We start from the raw sequence: 17,954 nt of genomic DNA on the forward strand, positions 1-17,954 counted from the left end.
TATGCAAAGACGTAAATGGAAGCTTTCTGAACGCGGCTTACTTCGAAACCCAAAATCAAATTTTCAGTTGTTTAGAGCGAGACTAAAGGCTTTCTCTGTTCCAAATAAGCCACACTTGTTCAGTCTGTCTTTCTAATTTTAGTATGATGAACTTTAATATTTTAAATACTAACTGAGGGCTGCACAGTCTCTTGGGGGGGGGATAGTTATTCTGATAATTGTTCATGTCCACTGTAATGTTAAAGCACACCCGAATGAAACCGTCACACTTCCTGATGATCAATTATTCAAATGCATTTTATTATCAGCGGCTGGTTAATTTCTGTGCAAGCGTCGCTGCACTCATCTTCCACAGGACTCTATAAAGTCCTCAGACAACTTTTTCATTTGACTGCATGAATGAAATTTATTTACAGAAGTTCACAGAAGCTTTGTGAATGTGTCCCACTTTGAAAATCAGAAAGTAGAAAACACAATTTCATATTTAGAAAGACATTTGTGTAATGAATTGTATCAAACAGAGCACTCGCATGAAACCTGGGGGAACATGCTTGTATTAAAACTAAAGCATTTTTTAACAAATTCAATTCCTCCTCATCAAATGTTGTTATTGCCAGGCCTAAAAGATGTAGTAATGACTACAAACAGTAAATGAATGGTTTGAATTAACAGAGTTTTCATGTATTTGTTTCTATCAATATTTCTGCACGGGGTGGGCGTTTTAAGAGCTGTATATTTTTTTCCAATGAAGCAGGGCATGTCAATGTTAATTTAAAACATTGATTTTACCAACATAAATGAACAATTAGCTTTGGGTTGACAAAAATTATCTATCTATCTAACAGTGTATTGTTGGCTGTAGATTCTTTTTTCATTCTTTCGTTCTTTTTCTTTTCATACATAAATTTCTATAAATTGATCGGGCTTCAAAAGTTAACTCAGAGAGACTGTAGTGCAGTTTGCTTTTTGTGTTAATGGAGACACTTGCTGGCATGCGTTTATGGTAGCATTGACAAAATGACTGCAATGATGTTGAAATGGAGAGACAGATCAATGCACCCAGGCCCATTAAAGTAGCAAAAACAAACAGAGATTTAAATCTGAAAGACATTTTTATAGTAAAATCAAATATATGAAAAGGAATCACCCAAGTTTAGTGTTATCAATGATTATATTGCAGACTTTCTTCCACCACTGACCCACTTCGAATGCAGTTCACTCATTTTTGGCTGCACTAACCCTAGTTGTCCTCTGTTAGCCAAAAACCAGCTGGAGGCTAAGTGCCTTGCGTGCCTGCACTTGGGTAGGAGTCTTTAAGCGAGGTGAAAGAGTCATTCATTCAGCTTTCCCCACCGCGCCCGTGCAAGGATTCGAACCCTGTCTAATTGACTACATTGCATTCACTGCACTGTAGTCACCGCAACCTTGAGATGTGGCGTGAGGCAAGGATCTCGTCTAAACTGCACCCTAAGCCTCTGACACTGGGAAGAGTCACGCAGGCATTTTCTCAACGACACATCAAAAAATTGCCTCCCTCTCCAAAGCTCCTCTAACAATATTCAGCTCGGATTTTGGGAGAGAAGGATATTCAGGCTGGCTGTGGGCTAATAGCCTACAAAGTCAAAAATGCACAGTGGCTGCAGGCCAATAGGCAGCCGCGGCTGAGCTGGCTGAATGGCTGAAAAGGAAATAAGGGTAGGAGGGATGGAAAGGGAAGAAAGGAAAGAAAGGCCAAGGAAATATAGGATGACACGGAGAGGGAAAGCGATGAACAAAAATGAGGTGAAGTAAGAGACAGAGAAAGACTGCTAATCCTCAGCTGATGCAATGCTACAGGTGCAGGTTTCGCCCTCACCTGGGTATGCTCAGTCGCTTTCTTTTCCCTTCATCCTTCATTCTTTTTCGCACCACTCGCCCTCTGTTATTCCCTGCTGCCCTTGTCTCTGAGAGCTACATCAGGTGGGGTTACAGGTGCAACGAACAAATCCCTCACCTCCCTCCTCCCCAACTCTCTCCTCAGCTGGCTCAAGCCACATTAATCCAGTGATGTAGATGTACAGCGACAGGCCGGCCCGGTGAGCCCCTGGTTAGTTCTCTTCAATTCTAGAATGTTCTTCTGAGTGTCCTTTTGTTTTTTACCCTGGTCTTTCCTCCTCCTCCACCTCTGCTCAAGATGCCTTTCTCATTGCTCATTGCTACTGATGCTTTTGACAAATTTCTTTCAGATATTTCATGTAGCTGCTTGGCTAATCCCAAGTGAAGGATTAGTGCGACACCTGACCCAGTCGGTCACTCTGCACACGTATTCAGTCTTATTGCCATTATGTCTTTTGATGGAAAGAAGGTCAATTAATGCTTGCTGAGAGATTTTATACAGAAACGTGTCATTGCTTTCATGATTTTTTGGTAATAAAGTTTGGGTCTGTTGGTTAAGGTGCATAATGCACGGTGCAAATGTGATGGCCTGATTTTAAATCCCTCCCAGAAATGTTACTGCATGTCATCCACTTGATTTGCTTCCTTATCCTTCACTCTCTTTTTTTTTACCTTGAAATGTTTTAAAGAGTAAAAGAAGCCTGAAAAAATAAAGATATTTATTAGAAAAGCAGGGAGACCTAGTTCACACGTGGTTAAACACACTATCAAATTGGGTATGTATCTGCGGCTGAGTAAAGTTTCCCATGTTATACTGCATATGCCCAAGTAAATTTAATAGAAAATATATGCATTAAAGAATAAGAAGGTAAGGAAAGAAGGCTGTATCTGTCTGCATCCATGTTTTGTATTACTGACATCTTGTGGCTGCAGTTGGCTTTTGTCTCTGGAAGCAGGATTAACACTACTTGCCCCCAACTTTACTGGAATCAAGCGCACTCGATTTCATAGATAACTGTGTCCTGTTAACAAGAGCTGGAGCTTGTCAAGTTGAAAGACTCATGGATATTGTAGATAACCCCTCTGGTCTTCAACGAGAGATTTATGGTACTTAGTGTGCGAGACAAGCTCTGCTTTCACTGATCTGAGATCATTTAACATCTGCACTTTATGTTGAAACAGCTAGCCTTAGAAAGTGACTTATCACCCTATGATTTATCATCATAACACATTGGTCAAAATCTGTGCTGTAGTGGAATCAGCAAAGAAAGCACTGACAACAGAGAGGAGGTGTTAGCTCTTACTATGTGTAGTTTTAATTAAAAACCAGACAAGTTGAACTGGTGCAGGTGTCACCAACACTTTTAGATTAGTGTCTCTGAGTAATCACTTTAACCAGCTGTTTTAATACACCACCTTTATTCTTCATTAATGCTTCTTATAGTAGAGGTTTTTGTACAATTTGCCAATAGTGGTTCCATAGTGTAGTAATTGACAGTTTTATCTACAGGCCGTTCTCACTCCCGAGGTGTAACATGCCGACGTTTTGTCACGTCCCGCAGCGTTCCTGAGGAACGTGAAAGGAGACCTTCGGCGTTCTTATGGTACGCGGTGGGTTATGGCCGAAATCCAGTGCAATGACGCTCCCGCGGTAATAGACGTTCTAGCCCTGTATTCCAGCCCTAAACCTAACCTTATCCCTAGCCCTAACCATAACCTTTTTCCTGATCTTAACCAAGACTTTAATGATGTTAAATAGCGTGTTTCTAAGCGATTTGAAGAAAAAGAGCGAACATGTGTAGATTGAGTCCATACGGTTCTCATATTTCCTCATTTTTCCGAGGTCGTCATTTAGGAACGTGGTGGGTAGCCGAAAATGTAATATGTTGACGATTTGTCACCTAGCGTAAAATGTTACGCTTTGGGAGTGAGAACGTGTTGGTTATCTAACAGTGATCGACCCCCAGTTTGATCCCAAAGGGAGCTACTTTCGATATAGGAGTGGTCAAAAAAAAAACCCTCCTCTGCAGTTTTCAGCTAATAGTTAATATGCAGTAGATAACTATAGAGGTAATAACGTTTTACAATTCTTCAGCAGAAATCAGTGCAGAAAGGTGAAAATACCCTGGATGAGTGAAGGACGGTGGAGGGTGTCATCTTCTCTTCACAAGTGCTGTTACCACTGGTTCATTGAATCTTAAACAATGATTAGGTATGTAAGTAACTTCAACACAAATGCCAAGACCCAAGATTTCCCAGCTGAACGTTGCATTGTAACAAGGTGATCAATGTTACTCACTTCACCTGTCAGTGGTTTCGAAGCTGACCTATGTATTGATTAATATGTGCAGGCATGGATTCAATGCAGCCACAGAGGTTTTTGGGCTGCTGCACAAATCAGTTCACGCCTTGGTTGTTTGAGATGCTTAAACTGGAAAGAACCTCTTAACATTACAACCTCGGTAGTTACAGCAGTGTTCAAAGTCTGTGTGAAGTAAATTCTGGTGTGTTTCAAAAGGCACAATTCACGTTAGAACGTAAACAATTTGGGGGGAGATATTTTGGACAGAACCAAAATCATACACATATCCCTGTCCCGCCATTATAAACTAAGTTAAGATTAAACATGGTCATTTCGTTACATTATCAAGTACAAAAAATAAGGCATTTACTAACATACTAACAATATGGCAGTAAATGTGGCCCTAAAGATCATAGCACATCAGGATTAATGGCAGGAGGTCATTCCTCTCCATACAGAAGTTAAAAAAGGGTCGAGCTTAAGTCTGTGAAGGTTCTCAGTCATCCAGGTCATCGTAGTCAAAGGAGCTTGCAAAGAAAAGCGTCTGGACTTCTTTAAGTTGCTTGAAGACGTTTCACCTTCATCCGAGAAGCTTCTTCAGTTCTAAGGTCAAATGGTGGGGAGTCCCAGATTTAAACCTAGTGGGAGTGTCCCCCCACTGAGGGACAAAAGGACCCCCTGATGATCCTCTAATCGCCTGAGCCAAGGTGTGAAACTGGGTGTGGGTCCCAATCAGCCAGAGTTTCGGGTTCATTGTGAAACCTGGCCCCACCTTATCATGTGATTTCCTGAGGTCAGATGGCCCAGGATGTGAGTGGGCGTTAAGGCGTCTGGGGAGGGAACTCAAAACTGGATTATAGATGGCAGAGAGTTGGTGTTGTAAGCCCCGCCTCTGTTCAAAGATGGTCGCTCACAGTGGACATAGATGCTTCTTTCACTCCTCTTTCAAACCATCTGTCCTCTCTGTCCAAAATGTGAACATTGGCATCCTCGAAAGAGTGTCCTTTATCCTTAAGATGCAGATGGACAGCTGAGTCTTGTCCTGTGGAGGTGGCTCTTCTATGTTGTGCCATGCGCTTGTGAAGTGGCTGTTTGGGCATTCCTCGCTGCACTGTACCGCATACACCACATTGTTAAGTCTGTGTTTTGGAGTTTTGTCTTTCGGGTGAACCAGTTGAGCTTAGGGGTTTTGCTGTAATATGAGGGGATAAAATACTAGTAGTGGAAAGACAGGACAGACCTGGGGTTATAACCCAAACACGTGGTTCCCCTGCTTCTTCTTGGTTGGTAAGAATGCAGTAAATATTCCAAAGTCTTACAGCTGAGGAAGGTGGTTAGTTAAAAGTTACTTAAGATTTCTTTTTTCTTGTGGTTGACAGCACTTGCCGTTTCAGCGTAGAGGTTAGTAACTAGCTATATTCACACCACCAATTCATCTTCCCTCACTGAATTTGCAGAACAGTTGGTCTTCATAACCAATGGCGAATAGTCTAATAGTGAAATAGTTCTGTTAAGCCTTCCCGACCACTCTGGGCACTTTCACATTTTAAGGTGCATTCACCCACACAATAATACAGTACTTTATGTTGTATTCTAGTTGCTTTATCTATCACATGCATACATGACTGGATATATCAGGGACACTGTGGGGTTATTACCCAAAGATACATCATCCTGTGTACTGGAGAAGCCAGAGAATGAACCATAAACCTTCTCAGTTGGTGAGCAACCAGTCTGCCTCTAGAGCCAAAGCCGCCAAATGATGCATATTGGTTAATGAAGAGTCACACTGATACAGAGCTGTGGATTACCACAAACACCTGCCCCCAAACTTTCATCTGGGACAACTAGAAATCGGCTGTTAGTCATGAATCAGGACGACATGAATCAGGCGTCCTCCCTCCTGTCCTTCCTCCTGCCCTGCCAACATATGGTGCCATCATCATCATCATCAAGATAGAGAGCAAATTTAATTTGGTTCTAATTTAATCTACACCTCATAAATTTATGTCATTAAGCGTCACGTCAGTCTTCGGTGACTGTGGTACAATAGATGTTTTCTGTTGTCCTTTTTGTTTCTCACCCACTGTTTCATGCCAAGCCAACCAGAAACACACACATTCCTGACAACATGTCCATAAATTGGATATGTTAACTTGGTGTGCATCAATTAACTTTGACCCTGTAACACCTATCTCACCGTGTGCCCGCCATCTCCTCTACCTGTCATCTATCACCTTATTGGTCTACCTTCACTCTTCCTATTCTTTCTATCATATTTCCTCCCTCCCCACAACTTAATTCCCTTCTTCCTGTCTCCCTACATAATTTCCTTTTTTAATTTTCTTTTTCATCCAGTTTTCAATCCACTGTTATCTCTTCCCTCTTTTTCCTTCCCTCCCCCTTTGCAGATCATTCATTTCCTTTTATTCCTTCCATTTCTCTTCCTTCCCTTCTTCATCACCATTCCTTTCTTCACCTCTTCTTGCTTTTGCAACCACTTCTTTCTAATAGTATTCCTTTATTTCTCACTCGTTTCATCACTTCTGTCCTGCTCCTACCATTCTTCTTCTATCAGAGTATTCCTTTTTTCCTCCCTCCTCCACCATCCCATCAGACCTTACCCATTTTCCTCTTTCACTTAACTTCAGTGCTTCCTTGCTTCCTCTGCTACAATTTTTCATTTTTCTTGCCTTTTCTTTTCTTCTCGACCCCTCATTTCTTTATTTTGCCTCCAAGAACCCAGACTTTCTTGTAATTTCTGAAGTGGTTTTGAACTATGGTTCTCCAGGCTTTCTCAAGAACATTCAAGGGTTTTTTGACATTAGTTGTTTTTTTCCATTTACATACATATAAGATTAGAGGACATTAGAGGCCCTTCAATTGATCCACTACTGTTTGCCAAGCCTCATGAGAAACCTCAGCGGAAGGGTGGGTTTCAAGAAGCCATTCTTTAACCCTTTAAGACCTACCACAGAACCAAGTCCGCCAGAGCTTATATTATATTTTTACATGCTGTGGAGCCATTTTTGGGAGCATTTCAAGTTGCTATACATCAATACAACCATTACAGCCTAAATGTTAATAATATGTCTGCATTAAGTGCATAGTAATTACATAAATTGCAAAAAAGTGCAATAAACTACAAAAAAATTGAAAATCGTTTTTGTTTTTTAACATATATTTCTAGTTAGAGAAATTTAAGAGGCTTATCCCTCAAAACTGTAAATACAAAAAAGTTGCACAAAATAGTTTCCTACCACAGGAAATTTATTTTGAGTGTCTTCATAGTTTTATTTTTGAAATACACCAATTTTTATATACTGCAGGAAAAACGAAAATAAATATTATAATGCAAATTTGCAAAAAAGCAGCATCTGCATCAAAATTAACTATTTCCAGCAGTGCAATATGAGTCCTAAGCATCCCAGAAACGACACAGAAAGTCATAAAGTCAAAGATAACTTTTAAAAACACCAGTATAGGCTCATGAGGCCCTGATGGTAAAAAGCTACATTTCCGCAAAAATGACATCACTTCCGGTTTCGGGCAGGTCATGGCGGACATGCGATAGTTCATGCTGTGTTATGAACAGCTGATCGGATCGGCAAAGCATGTTTCTGGAATATTATGTTTTTGTTGCTGCAAGTGCTTTTTATGCAGTTTTTGCAAAACTGTATGTGGAAGGAAACTGTGACCGAGGACAAGCTGATGGCATAAGATGTAAGTACAACTCCTCCGGTTTCATATGCAAAAAAAATTAATGCGCTAGCTTACGTGGTTGCAGAGCTACCGGGATTTAAAAATAGTTACGCAAAACAGAGCGTGCCCGGTCTGACCGGCTTTAAAGGGTTAAGAAAGGAAACAGGGAGAAACAGAAAGACTGAGGTATGCTCAATTCATTTGAAAGGTTCAACTATATTCACACATAACTGTTGCGTCCATTTTCCCCCTGCAAAATCTAAAGACATGAGGGATGACTCCAGACTTTTCCACAGTACAGTATGCCCTTTAATCTTCCAGCTTCCTGTCATCATCTCTTTTTCACCTTTCCTTCTCTTTCTCCTTCACCTCCCACCTCCATGCCAATCTCTCTTGATTTGGCACTGCAGGTTCACTTAGTTCCCTCTCTTCACTGTTGACAGTGGCACAAGTTCTGAATCAGATATGCTCAAAGATAGTGTGAGTGTGTGTGTGTAGGTGTGTGTGTGTGTGTATTAGGGGCAATGGAGGACAAGGGGTGTCATGTCAGTGTATGATGAAACACACCTAGAGATGAATGCAGGTCCATTCATCTCCTTGCTCTCAGGCATCCATTCACAAAGGCTGATGGAGCACACTGATAAAAAAGGATGAAGAAAAAAAAAATCAGCAAACATGAACGGTCTGACTGTGAGTAGGAGGGAAGAGAGGAGCGAGGAACAAGTAGACAACAAGTAGTCTAAAATGGAATGAGGGAAGGATGTGAGGGAAAAAAAAACACGGATGAGGGATGGGGAGGATTGGGGGAAAAGAAGTGGAGAGATTTATTGAAAAGGAGTAGAGAGAGATGCAAAAGGAACTGAAGTAAGCATAAAATGTGGAGCAACGGAAGGAAGAAAAGGTAAAACGTCAGAGCAAATAGAAGACGAGTAGCATGAAATATGAACCGCTGCATGCAATCACAATCCATTTTAAGGTATGTGGTTTCAATTAAGGACAACCTAGACCTGACCCATACACCAACTGTTAAAAGATTTTGAATTTTATTACTTTTATTACCTTTATTCAACTGTGATAATTGCTTATGTTTAGCTTTATTTGAATTTCGCAGTAATGCCTGTACATAGCGTGCCTAAAATTCCTTTAACTGGAGCAAAGTGACCACATGAGGAAGTTGCTCAAGTTTCGACAACACCCACATGTATTGTTTCAACCCATTACAAGACCGATAATCAACTTGTTCCTCTTCGTCTTGCAAGGCTGCATCCTGTGCAGCCTCGTATGCAATCACCAGATAAGAAGTTGTTTTTTCCTTAACTTGTACTCCACCCATGAGTAAGACAGTATATGATAAAGTGTGAGCAGATGCCCGGCGCGCATTCCTGCACGACTCTGTAGTTGACGGATCGTGCTCAGGAATCGCCCATGTACATGAATTAACTCTGGGCCCGTGATTCTTTGCTTCCTGAGGTTTTCTCCTAACACCAACCTTTCTTTAATGCCACGAAATAACAGAAATGTTCCGCAGGTAATTCAGGAAAATCACGTAGGAAATGGGGGGAGAAGAAGAAAAAGGAAAGAAGACAAAAATGAAGAACTGAAGGAAGATAGTGGACAAAGGAAAGAAGAAATAGAGGAACGAGTACTAAAAGGATGGAGTGAAGGATAGAAGGAAGGAAGAATGAAAGGCATGATGGTGGCAGTATAATCAGAGACCAAAGATGAACAGAAATAATCAGCATAATGAACAAACAAAAAGCAAGAAGAAAAAATAAACGAAGTTAGGAGAAGAGGAACAAAAAGTATAAAAATGACCAAGAGATTGGAAGAGAGGTAGGAATGAATGAGGGAGAGAAAGACAGGAAAGACAGGGGAAGAAAAAAAAGGTAAAACAAGAAAAAACAAAGTTAATCAATAAAGCAAAAACTGAATAAAGTCCATCCGACTCCTGAAAATGACCCAAAATGGCTGAACTCATTTAGCCTGTCGCAGCCCTTCAGTGGATATGATGTCATTGCCACACGCTCACTCCTGCGCTCTCTCTCCCCCACTCTCGTGTGTGTGTGTAAATGTGTTTCAACAACACTTGGGGATTATGTGACTGAAATGAAGTATTCAGACGGCTTAGTGTCACAATTAAATGTGTGCGATTTTGGCAAAGAGACGGAGAACGAGAGAGGAAGACTGACAACGAGCGGCGAGAGAGAGACACACAGCCTTCGGTCGCTCTGTCTGTCTGCCATTCGCTCTGCTTCTCCGCCACTATGCTGTGATGGATTGTGGGAAGTGATGACACATGACAACTTCTACTGCTGTATTCATACACAGAGACACAGCAGACCAGGTGGCAGCTTCAGGGAGACACCTCTGCACACTAAGTGGGGGGTTTGAGTCATATCTCTCTCCTTGTCAGTTTGCTTCTGTAGTCCCTTTTCTTTCTTGACCCCTTCTTTCCTCCCTTTCCTCCTACTCCTTAGATTTTCTTTCTTCATTTACTTTACAGGTGGTGACAGCAGTCACACGGTTTAGCCTTACCAGCATCCCGACAGCTGTAGCTAACAAGCTACCAGATCCTGTTAAACTCTGTTGGCCTCACAATTTTTAAAACTAATTGTACAGGCTGTTCGCTCGGTAACCTGAAAGTCTAAGTGGCTTCAAGGCAAGTTAAAAGAAAATTACAGATAATAAATATTTCTTATTTTAATGGCTTTAACTATTGTTTCTAACACTGCAATCACAAAAGACCTTTTCCATAGCAGACAACTGGCCTTGTCCCAAAGGAAGGTACAGGTATATAACTGATTGCTCAGTTCCACTTAGATGGGCCCATCCTTTTTTGCATGATGGTTCACTGTCACAGTGTAGTGAGTCCTGGTTGATTTCACTTGTTTTCCCTGCACCAGTCTGCTATACTGAAAGTCTGCCCTCAACATTCAGGCTCACAGAAACACTTCTGAAGCCTGCTGCCCAAAACAGCCGACTGCAAACAAACTAACAAACTTGAGGCTTCTCGAGACATCGACTGAAGTTCCTCTTTCACAAATATAACACATAGCAGAAGGCAGCCGGCTTACCAGACAGCCTCGTGTCTGGAAATACTTTGGTTAGGTAAATGTTAGGGGTGGGGGAAAAATCGATACTTTGTAGTATCGTGATATTTTGTTTGCTAATAATGTATCGATACAGGGACAGCAGAAATCGATATTTTGTTACAAAAAAAGTTTTTGTGGACTGGAACACGCTCTGACTTCAGAGAATCCTGACATTCCTTCACTGTCCAAATGTGTTTAACTTTTTTTATGGCAGCAATAAACATGACAGTTTACTTATTTTAATTTAAGACGTGTTTTATTTGAATTAAGTTTAAAACTTTTTTATTTAATGTAAAATTAGATTTTGTTTTAATTTACTTTCAAATTCTTCAGTTGCTGAAGGGGCTGCATAGTTTTCATAAACTGCATAGTTCAGAATAGCTATAATTGTACCAGATGGTTGCGTTCAGTTAAGTTGGACTAGACTGTAATACAAACCGTTCAGTTTGTCAACAATAAAACTGAAATGAGAGAAAGACTGAGTGTGAGACTTTGATATTAGATAAAATGAATATTGATAAAGTTTACCTTTATGTACAGAATCTGAATATCGCAAAATATTTAAAAAAATTGCAATAATATCGTATCGTGGGATGTATGGTGATTCCCACCTCTAGTAAATGTCCTCCATGTTTAAATGTTCAGGATGTGGGACACATGACGAACACACATTTACTTCAGCTGTTTTTTGTGCACTATGGGACTTTGTACTAGGAAGCTGGCAGGAAAAAGACATTTGATGGACAATTTGACTGCACTACACATTTGCGTTCTCACATTCAGCTCTTTTGGTTAATGCCTTCAAAGATTCGGGACTGCAATGCAGGTGTAAGAACTGCATAAAGCAAATTATGCACTGATAATCTTTAAATTACAAGTATGTGCATCTGAAATGTCAACAGAGATCATACTCATTGCCCATGAGTATGGTGAACCACCTGCATCCCTAAAGTATTCCACCCAGGGCAAGCACCGGATAGTAATTTCACAGTTCACCAAGTAAATTTGGCTAATCTCTTGTCTTGTTTACAACCTGTCTGATCATCATCTCTGGCCCTTTTTTTGGATCTTGGCTGTTCACATGGTGTGTGAAACACTGTAATAAACCAGAATTATGCACTGACAGATGTAATCCCCCAGAAGCTGTTGGTATCCATCACACTGGGCCTCTGTGAACATGTGCAGGTGGTGTTACACATTAAAATTTGCATTGATGTCTGCTGTTATATTTCCCAATATAATTAAAGTGTACAACAATAACTGGCCTTGCAATCACCGAATCCTGAGTTTTTGTTTAAAGTATGCTAATGTGTGCCGAGGCTGCATCTGCGCAGAGTTTATATCTGCCCTCGTGTCTGTATCTCCTTCATGAGCAATGTCAGCAAGGCAACCATGCTTTATAAAACACATTTTCTGAAAAGGCGTTCCCTCCTCCGTGAATCGCTACCTTATCGTGGTGGAGGGGTTTGTGTGTCCCAGGGATCCCAGGGGCTATGTTGTCTGGGGGCTTTTGCCCCCTGGTAGGGTCTCCCATGGCAAATTGGTCCTGGGTGAGGGACCAGACAAAGAGTGATTTAGAAGACCCTTATGAATAGAACACCGAGGGAACAGTTTACCCTGCCCGGGATAGGGTTACTGGGGCCCCGCCCTGGAGCCAGGCCCGGGGAGGGTGCCCGAGGGCGAGCGTCTGGTGGCCGGGCCTTAGTCCATGGGGCCCGGCCGGGCACAGCCCGAAGAGGAGACATGGGCCCATCCTCCCGCAGGAGGCACCATAGGGGTTGGGTGCATTGTGTGCCGGGTGGCGGCCAGGAGTGGAGGCCCTGGCGGACTGACCCCCGGCTGCCAAGACTGGCAATAGGGACATGGAATGTCACCTCTCTGGTGGGGAAGGAGCCTGAGTTAGTGCGTGAGGTTGAGAGGTACCGGCTAGATATAGTCGGGCTCACCTCTACGCATGGCTTGGGCTCTGGAACCAGTCTCCTGGAGAGGGGCTGGACTCTGTCTCAGTCTGGAGTTGCCCCTGGTGAGAGGCGGCGGGCTGGGGTGGGTATTCTAATATCCCCTCGGCTTGCTGCCGGTACGTTGGGGTTCCCAGACCAGGCTGGCCTGGGAACGCCTTGGTGTTCCCCCAGATAAGCTGGAGGAGGTGGCTGGGGAGAGGGAGGTCTGGGCCTCTTTGCTTAGGCTGCTGCCCCCGCAACCCGGCCTCGGAATAAAGCGGAGAAAGATGAATGGATGGATGGATGGATGTTCTGAAAACATCCCCAGCCATCATCCTCACAAATAATGAATTCAATACACTACAGTACAGTCTGCAATTCTTCATTTCTCTTAAACATGCACCACTTCGTAGCCCACAGATTCCTCTACCTGAAGACATCTACTTTAAATCTCATGCTCTGGTGCAGTAACATTGTGGAAAAAATATGAATATTGCAAGAATGAATGATTGTGCTAATTTGTTAGTGCCGGAGATCATGGCTCTGTGGTGTAGAGCAGCTATAATGATCCTGCTGTTCTTGAAACTAAAGGCTGCTAGTTGCAGCTTCAGACCTGATTTGTCCCTCCCCCCCCCCCCCCCCCCCCCCCCGCTAAGAATTAGAGGCAACTGGTCTGCAGCCACAGACTGCTTAAGTCTTTTAAAAAGTTAAATATGTTAAAGCTGCTAAAAAAAAATTCTTGCTTGGACAAAAATCCCTTAAAAATAGCAAAATGTAAGCAGTGTTTACACTGATTTCAGTACTCTTTGGTGTAGAACCAACAAGGCAATAAAGACCGATGGATAGCAGTGCACACTGGAGATTAGAGAGCAGTTTCACCTTCTGTTTCTTGTGCAGCTCAAACACCAATTAATTCCAATTTTGCTCAGCTCCTATTTGGTTGTTGCCAGACTTTTGCAGGCATTCAGTGTTTCACAAACATTCAGTGGTTTTTTTAATGCACATGCTAACTACGGTAGAAGTCATTATAGTAATGTAGTACTTTCATTACAGATCACTACAAGAAACATTAGTTATTTCAAATGGATCACTGAAGCATTAAGGAAATATCACACTTTGGATTAAAATACAGCGATTATCAGTTGTGTCAGAGGTCAGTTTTTCAGCTTGAAAATCTTCTGAGGGGATGAATTACAGATGTACATATGTGATGTAGGCGTGAAGCCAGACCTTGAATTAATATACAGCATAAATATATATACAGTAAGTTTCTAAGTTTTACTGGGAAAAGACAGTTTGTACATAATCTAGTAGCAAAGCATGAAATGGTAATTTAAAAAAAATGTTTCTAGGCCACGTGATTTCATGCATTTGCCACATGAGACACAGAGCTGTCCAACATGAATCTGAAGGGATACTTGGCTGATCAGTAGCCACTAAATCATGTACACAAGTACCTGCATTTGGCTTTGCTCTGCTCATCATCTGATTCTTGGAGAGATTTTCTTTCTTTCTCATTTAGATGAAGAAGTGATGCCCTTTTTGTCAACTTTTTAACTGCAGCTGTATATTTTAAACTTAATTAACATCACAAGTGTTTGCCCTATAAAGTGGAATATTTGTAGTCTCTGGGTTTTTTTAATCAACTTTTCTGCTGTTGGACCATTATCTGTCACGGTCTAACCTCCAGTGAATCTGACAGCAACTGCAGTTGCCCCATTTATCCTCTTGTTTCATTTCAAGGTCCCTGACATGACAAAAGACCGCCTTATCCTCATCACCTTTGAAGTCATGCTGCTGTATGACCTCAGACTCACATGATGTTTTGGCAAGTTGAGGGCTTCGCAAAAGGAAGGGGGGGAAAGTGAATATGGAATAAGACTTGCGGCGTGTGATAGTCTGAGCCAAAAAGCTACCATCTTTATCCATCACGCCTTGTCCAGCTTAAGTACCTAACAAGAGATAAAAAGCCTGGATCGGGCCAAACAGCCCGCTGGCATCAGAAACAGCATAATGAAAACTCTGCTGCCTCAGCAGTTGAACAGTGGAAGCAGGAGATCAGCACAGCCAAGATGTTTTTCCTCTACTACGAGGGGCATAAGGTCACACAAACATGTCCAAGATGTCAATCGTGACTGAATATAAGACAGAAATGTTGATACTGTTGCTCTCAGCTTGGGTACAGACCCTCAATAGCGCCAGCACTTCTAGTTTCTGAAACCATGAAATTAAAAAGAAACATGTATCCATTCATCTCAGTTTGAAGCTTATAGTGAAAGGCAGTAAACAATACCTATGAGCATTTAAGTAAGAGAGGAATCCATATCCACACTCCTATCTAGTTGTTTCACGCATCTGAGACTTCTATTTCCCTGGGAAAAGAAAATGGGAGTCTTTACTGTTAATGTCACACTGACCATCAACTCCCACTCTGCCATATAACTCAATTACAGACTCAGCCACACTCATACAGTCTGCTGTATAGAAATAGATGGGATGAATAGTGTGTTTATACTACATGACTAGAAATTCAATTCACAGTGGGCTCAAGCCAAGCGTATATCCAAACTGTTGAATCAGCCACACGCACACACGCTGCTGGAACTAAATCATCATCAGTGCCAGAAGTGTTTTATCTTATTGTGTTTTAAGGAATAGTGTGTGTGTGTGTGTGTGTGTGTGTGTGTTGGTTGGAGTGAAGGAGCAGGAGGAAGAGAAGGGAGCAGGGAGGGGTTCATTCTCCTAGCTCTGAATCCCAATTTCCCCTGTCTGTCCTGGGGAGTGATCTTCACGCACACAGCCTGCTGCTTGCTGGTGCACCAGCTGCTGATGCGCGCACGCACACACAGACGACTGATCCCGGATCTGATAGCTGCCCTACAGCTAATAATAGTGAAGCAGGGAGAGCAAAAGGGGTGAGAAAGACGAGGTTTGGTGGGGTAAACAGTGGGTGGAGGGCAACAGATATGTGAGACCCCTGAGGTGCAGTAAGACTGAAGCTGGAGAGGGCAAAACGCACATATGCGCAACAACCGGTTGGAAAATTGCAGAATGCAAATGCCAGTATGGTGAGGACGCGAAAAGGCATGTATGCGTTTTTCTTTAGAAATGTCACATCTGAATCACAGCTGCTTTCATCTGTCTGTCACTGGCAGCAACTTGCGCTCTGACTTCACGCGTGACAGGCAGATTGAGGAGGGATGGATAGATTGCGCACCGGTCCTTACGTGCGTGCGCGTCCGGGTGAAAGACAGACACGCACGGCCATGTAGCCAAGCACGCGCATCAATGACAGAGGGGTCAAAGCCTCGCGCACCGGCCGGCTGCGTCCTAGCCGTGACAGCACGAGCCAGTAGAAAGTATCTCGGGATTGACATACGTGCAAAACGAGCCCCGTAGAAATGCAGCAGAACATCTCACATCTAACAGCCGGAATGTGAAGGGCAAAGCCAGAGACAGTTGTCTGAGACACGGCGCAACATTTTCACCTTCAGCGTAAAAGACAAGAAAGCAAAAGGGGGAAGAGAAGAGGGTCCAAATTGAGACATGACAAGAATCTACTCACTGTTTTCAGGAGCCCCGCACTCTTTTTCTTCTCTTTTTGCTCTCCGCGTCTTCTCTCCGTGCACCACAATCCATCCGTCCATCCCTCCGCTGGACATTTCCTGCGGCATAGAGCCTGATCGATTCTAATGTTGCGGGATAATGTCCTCGGGATGAAAGCGAAACATCTCACCCCTCCCGACAAAAAAAAAAGAAAATAGCAAAGAATCGCGCGCACGCACAGTTTCGACCTTTCCTCCACTCGGCGAGGCTACATGTTGCTGACTGCTACCTCTCTGTCCCTCTCACTCACTCTCTCCTCTCCCGTTATTTTGTTAAAATTCAGTATGTACGCTCCGTCACCTAGCAACGTCTCTCTACCTCCCTCTCTCTCCCATCCACCTCTCTGGGTCCTCATTACTTCCTCACGACACGTGTTGAATGCTAAACTAAGTTGTCCGATGTAAACTGTTTTATTTTAACTTCACCTAAATATTTGCTTAGCCTTCATCACTAATCTCTCTCCCTACACCCCCACAGACCTCATCCTCTCCTTCATCCTCCACCTCTGTCTCTCCATCACTCCCCAGGGATGCTTTTCCTCTTCCTTTATTTTTCACCAATTCACTCAAACATCTTCTTTATACCTGTGTTTTCGTGCGGATCTTCCTATTTTCAGTCCACACTAAAATTTGAGGGGCACAAACATATGTACAGAAAAAAAAAAGGTAAAAATCCAAATATGTTTTATGCAATTCAATCTACAATAATCTATTTCTTATTCTGATGACTAAATATGTATTTTCGAAGTGCAGTTGCTGAGTGCAGCACACAGATTGCTTTTTGGTAATCACTGTTTATGGAAATTAAGAAATAGAGAGGCAGCTCATTAGCCTAGAACAGAACTTTGGCTGGCCTTTGTTATTGCTTTCATCCAGATAGTATTTTTACATAATTGCATAATCAGATGTTTACAATTTGGGAAGCCAACGGCTAGTGTGCTGATTTAGACTCTGGGGGCAAAAGCCAGTTTTTCATGGCTTCCAGTGGCGATAACAGAACCAGGACTTCTTGTTCTTGATCTGTCTATCAGTCATCGTTCATGATGAGGCATTTAACAAGATAATAAAATGACACTTATTAAAAGATGATTGTCAATGTTTTCGTGTCAGCTTGTTTTTTTTGTTTTTAATAAATATCTTAGAGTCGAAATCTGTCAGTTTCTCTCCACATTAACTTTTTACAAGCATCCAACAAAAATCTGTTGAAACGTGATTGGTCAGTGGTGCTGGAATACAGATGGAAACATTTAGGTATCAGTTTAGTGGCACTTCTTAAACTTTTTGTAACAACAAATATCAATCAATCTATGTCAATCAAACATAGAAAAATAGGGGTTAAAGCTTAATTTCATGATGATTAATGATCATAGCAAACTCATTTTGATGTATTTTTTCAGTAAAAAAGTAAATAAATAAATAAACAAGTTTGATATAGTTT

The 17,954-nt window shown here is 42.1% G+C and overlaps 1 protein-coding gene across 1 annotated transcript in view; it reads right to left on the reverse strand.

The window, feature by feature from the left end:
* The window catches only part of grin2da (glutamate receptor, ionotropic, N-methyl D-aspartate 2D, a), a 316,625-nt gene extending 299,835 nt beyond the window's left edge, over positions 1 to 16,790 (reverse strand). Inside the window, exon 1 of the mRNA XM_087834864.1 lies at positions 16,477 to 16,790. The gene's annotated coding sequence lies outside the window, so the exon portion shown is untranslated. The remainder of the gene's footprint in view (positions 1 to 16,476) is intronic.
* Positions 16,791 to 17,954: the final 1,164 nt, after the last annotated feature.

This window comes from Neolamprologus brichardi, chromosome 22 (assembly GCF_056152115.1).
Source record: "Neolamprologus brichardi isolate AB-2024 chromosome 22, ASM5615211v1, whole genome shotgun sequence".
NCBI lineage: Eukaryota > Metazoa > Chordata > Actinopteri > Cichliformes > Cichlidae > Neolamprologus > Neolamprologus brichardi.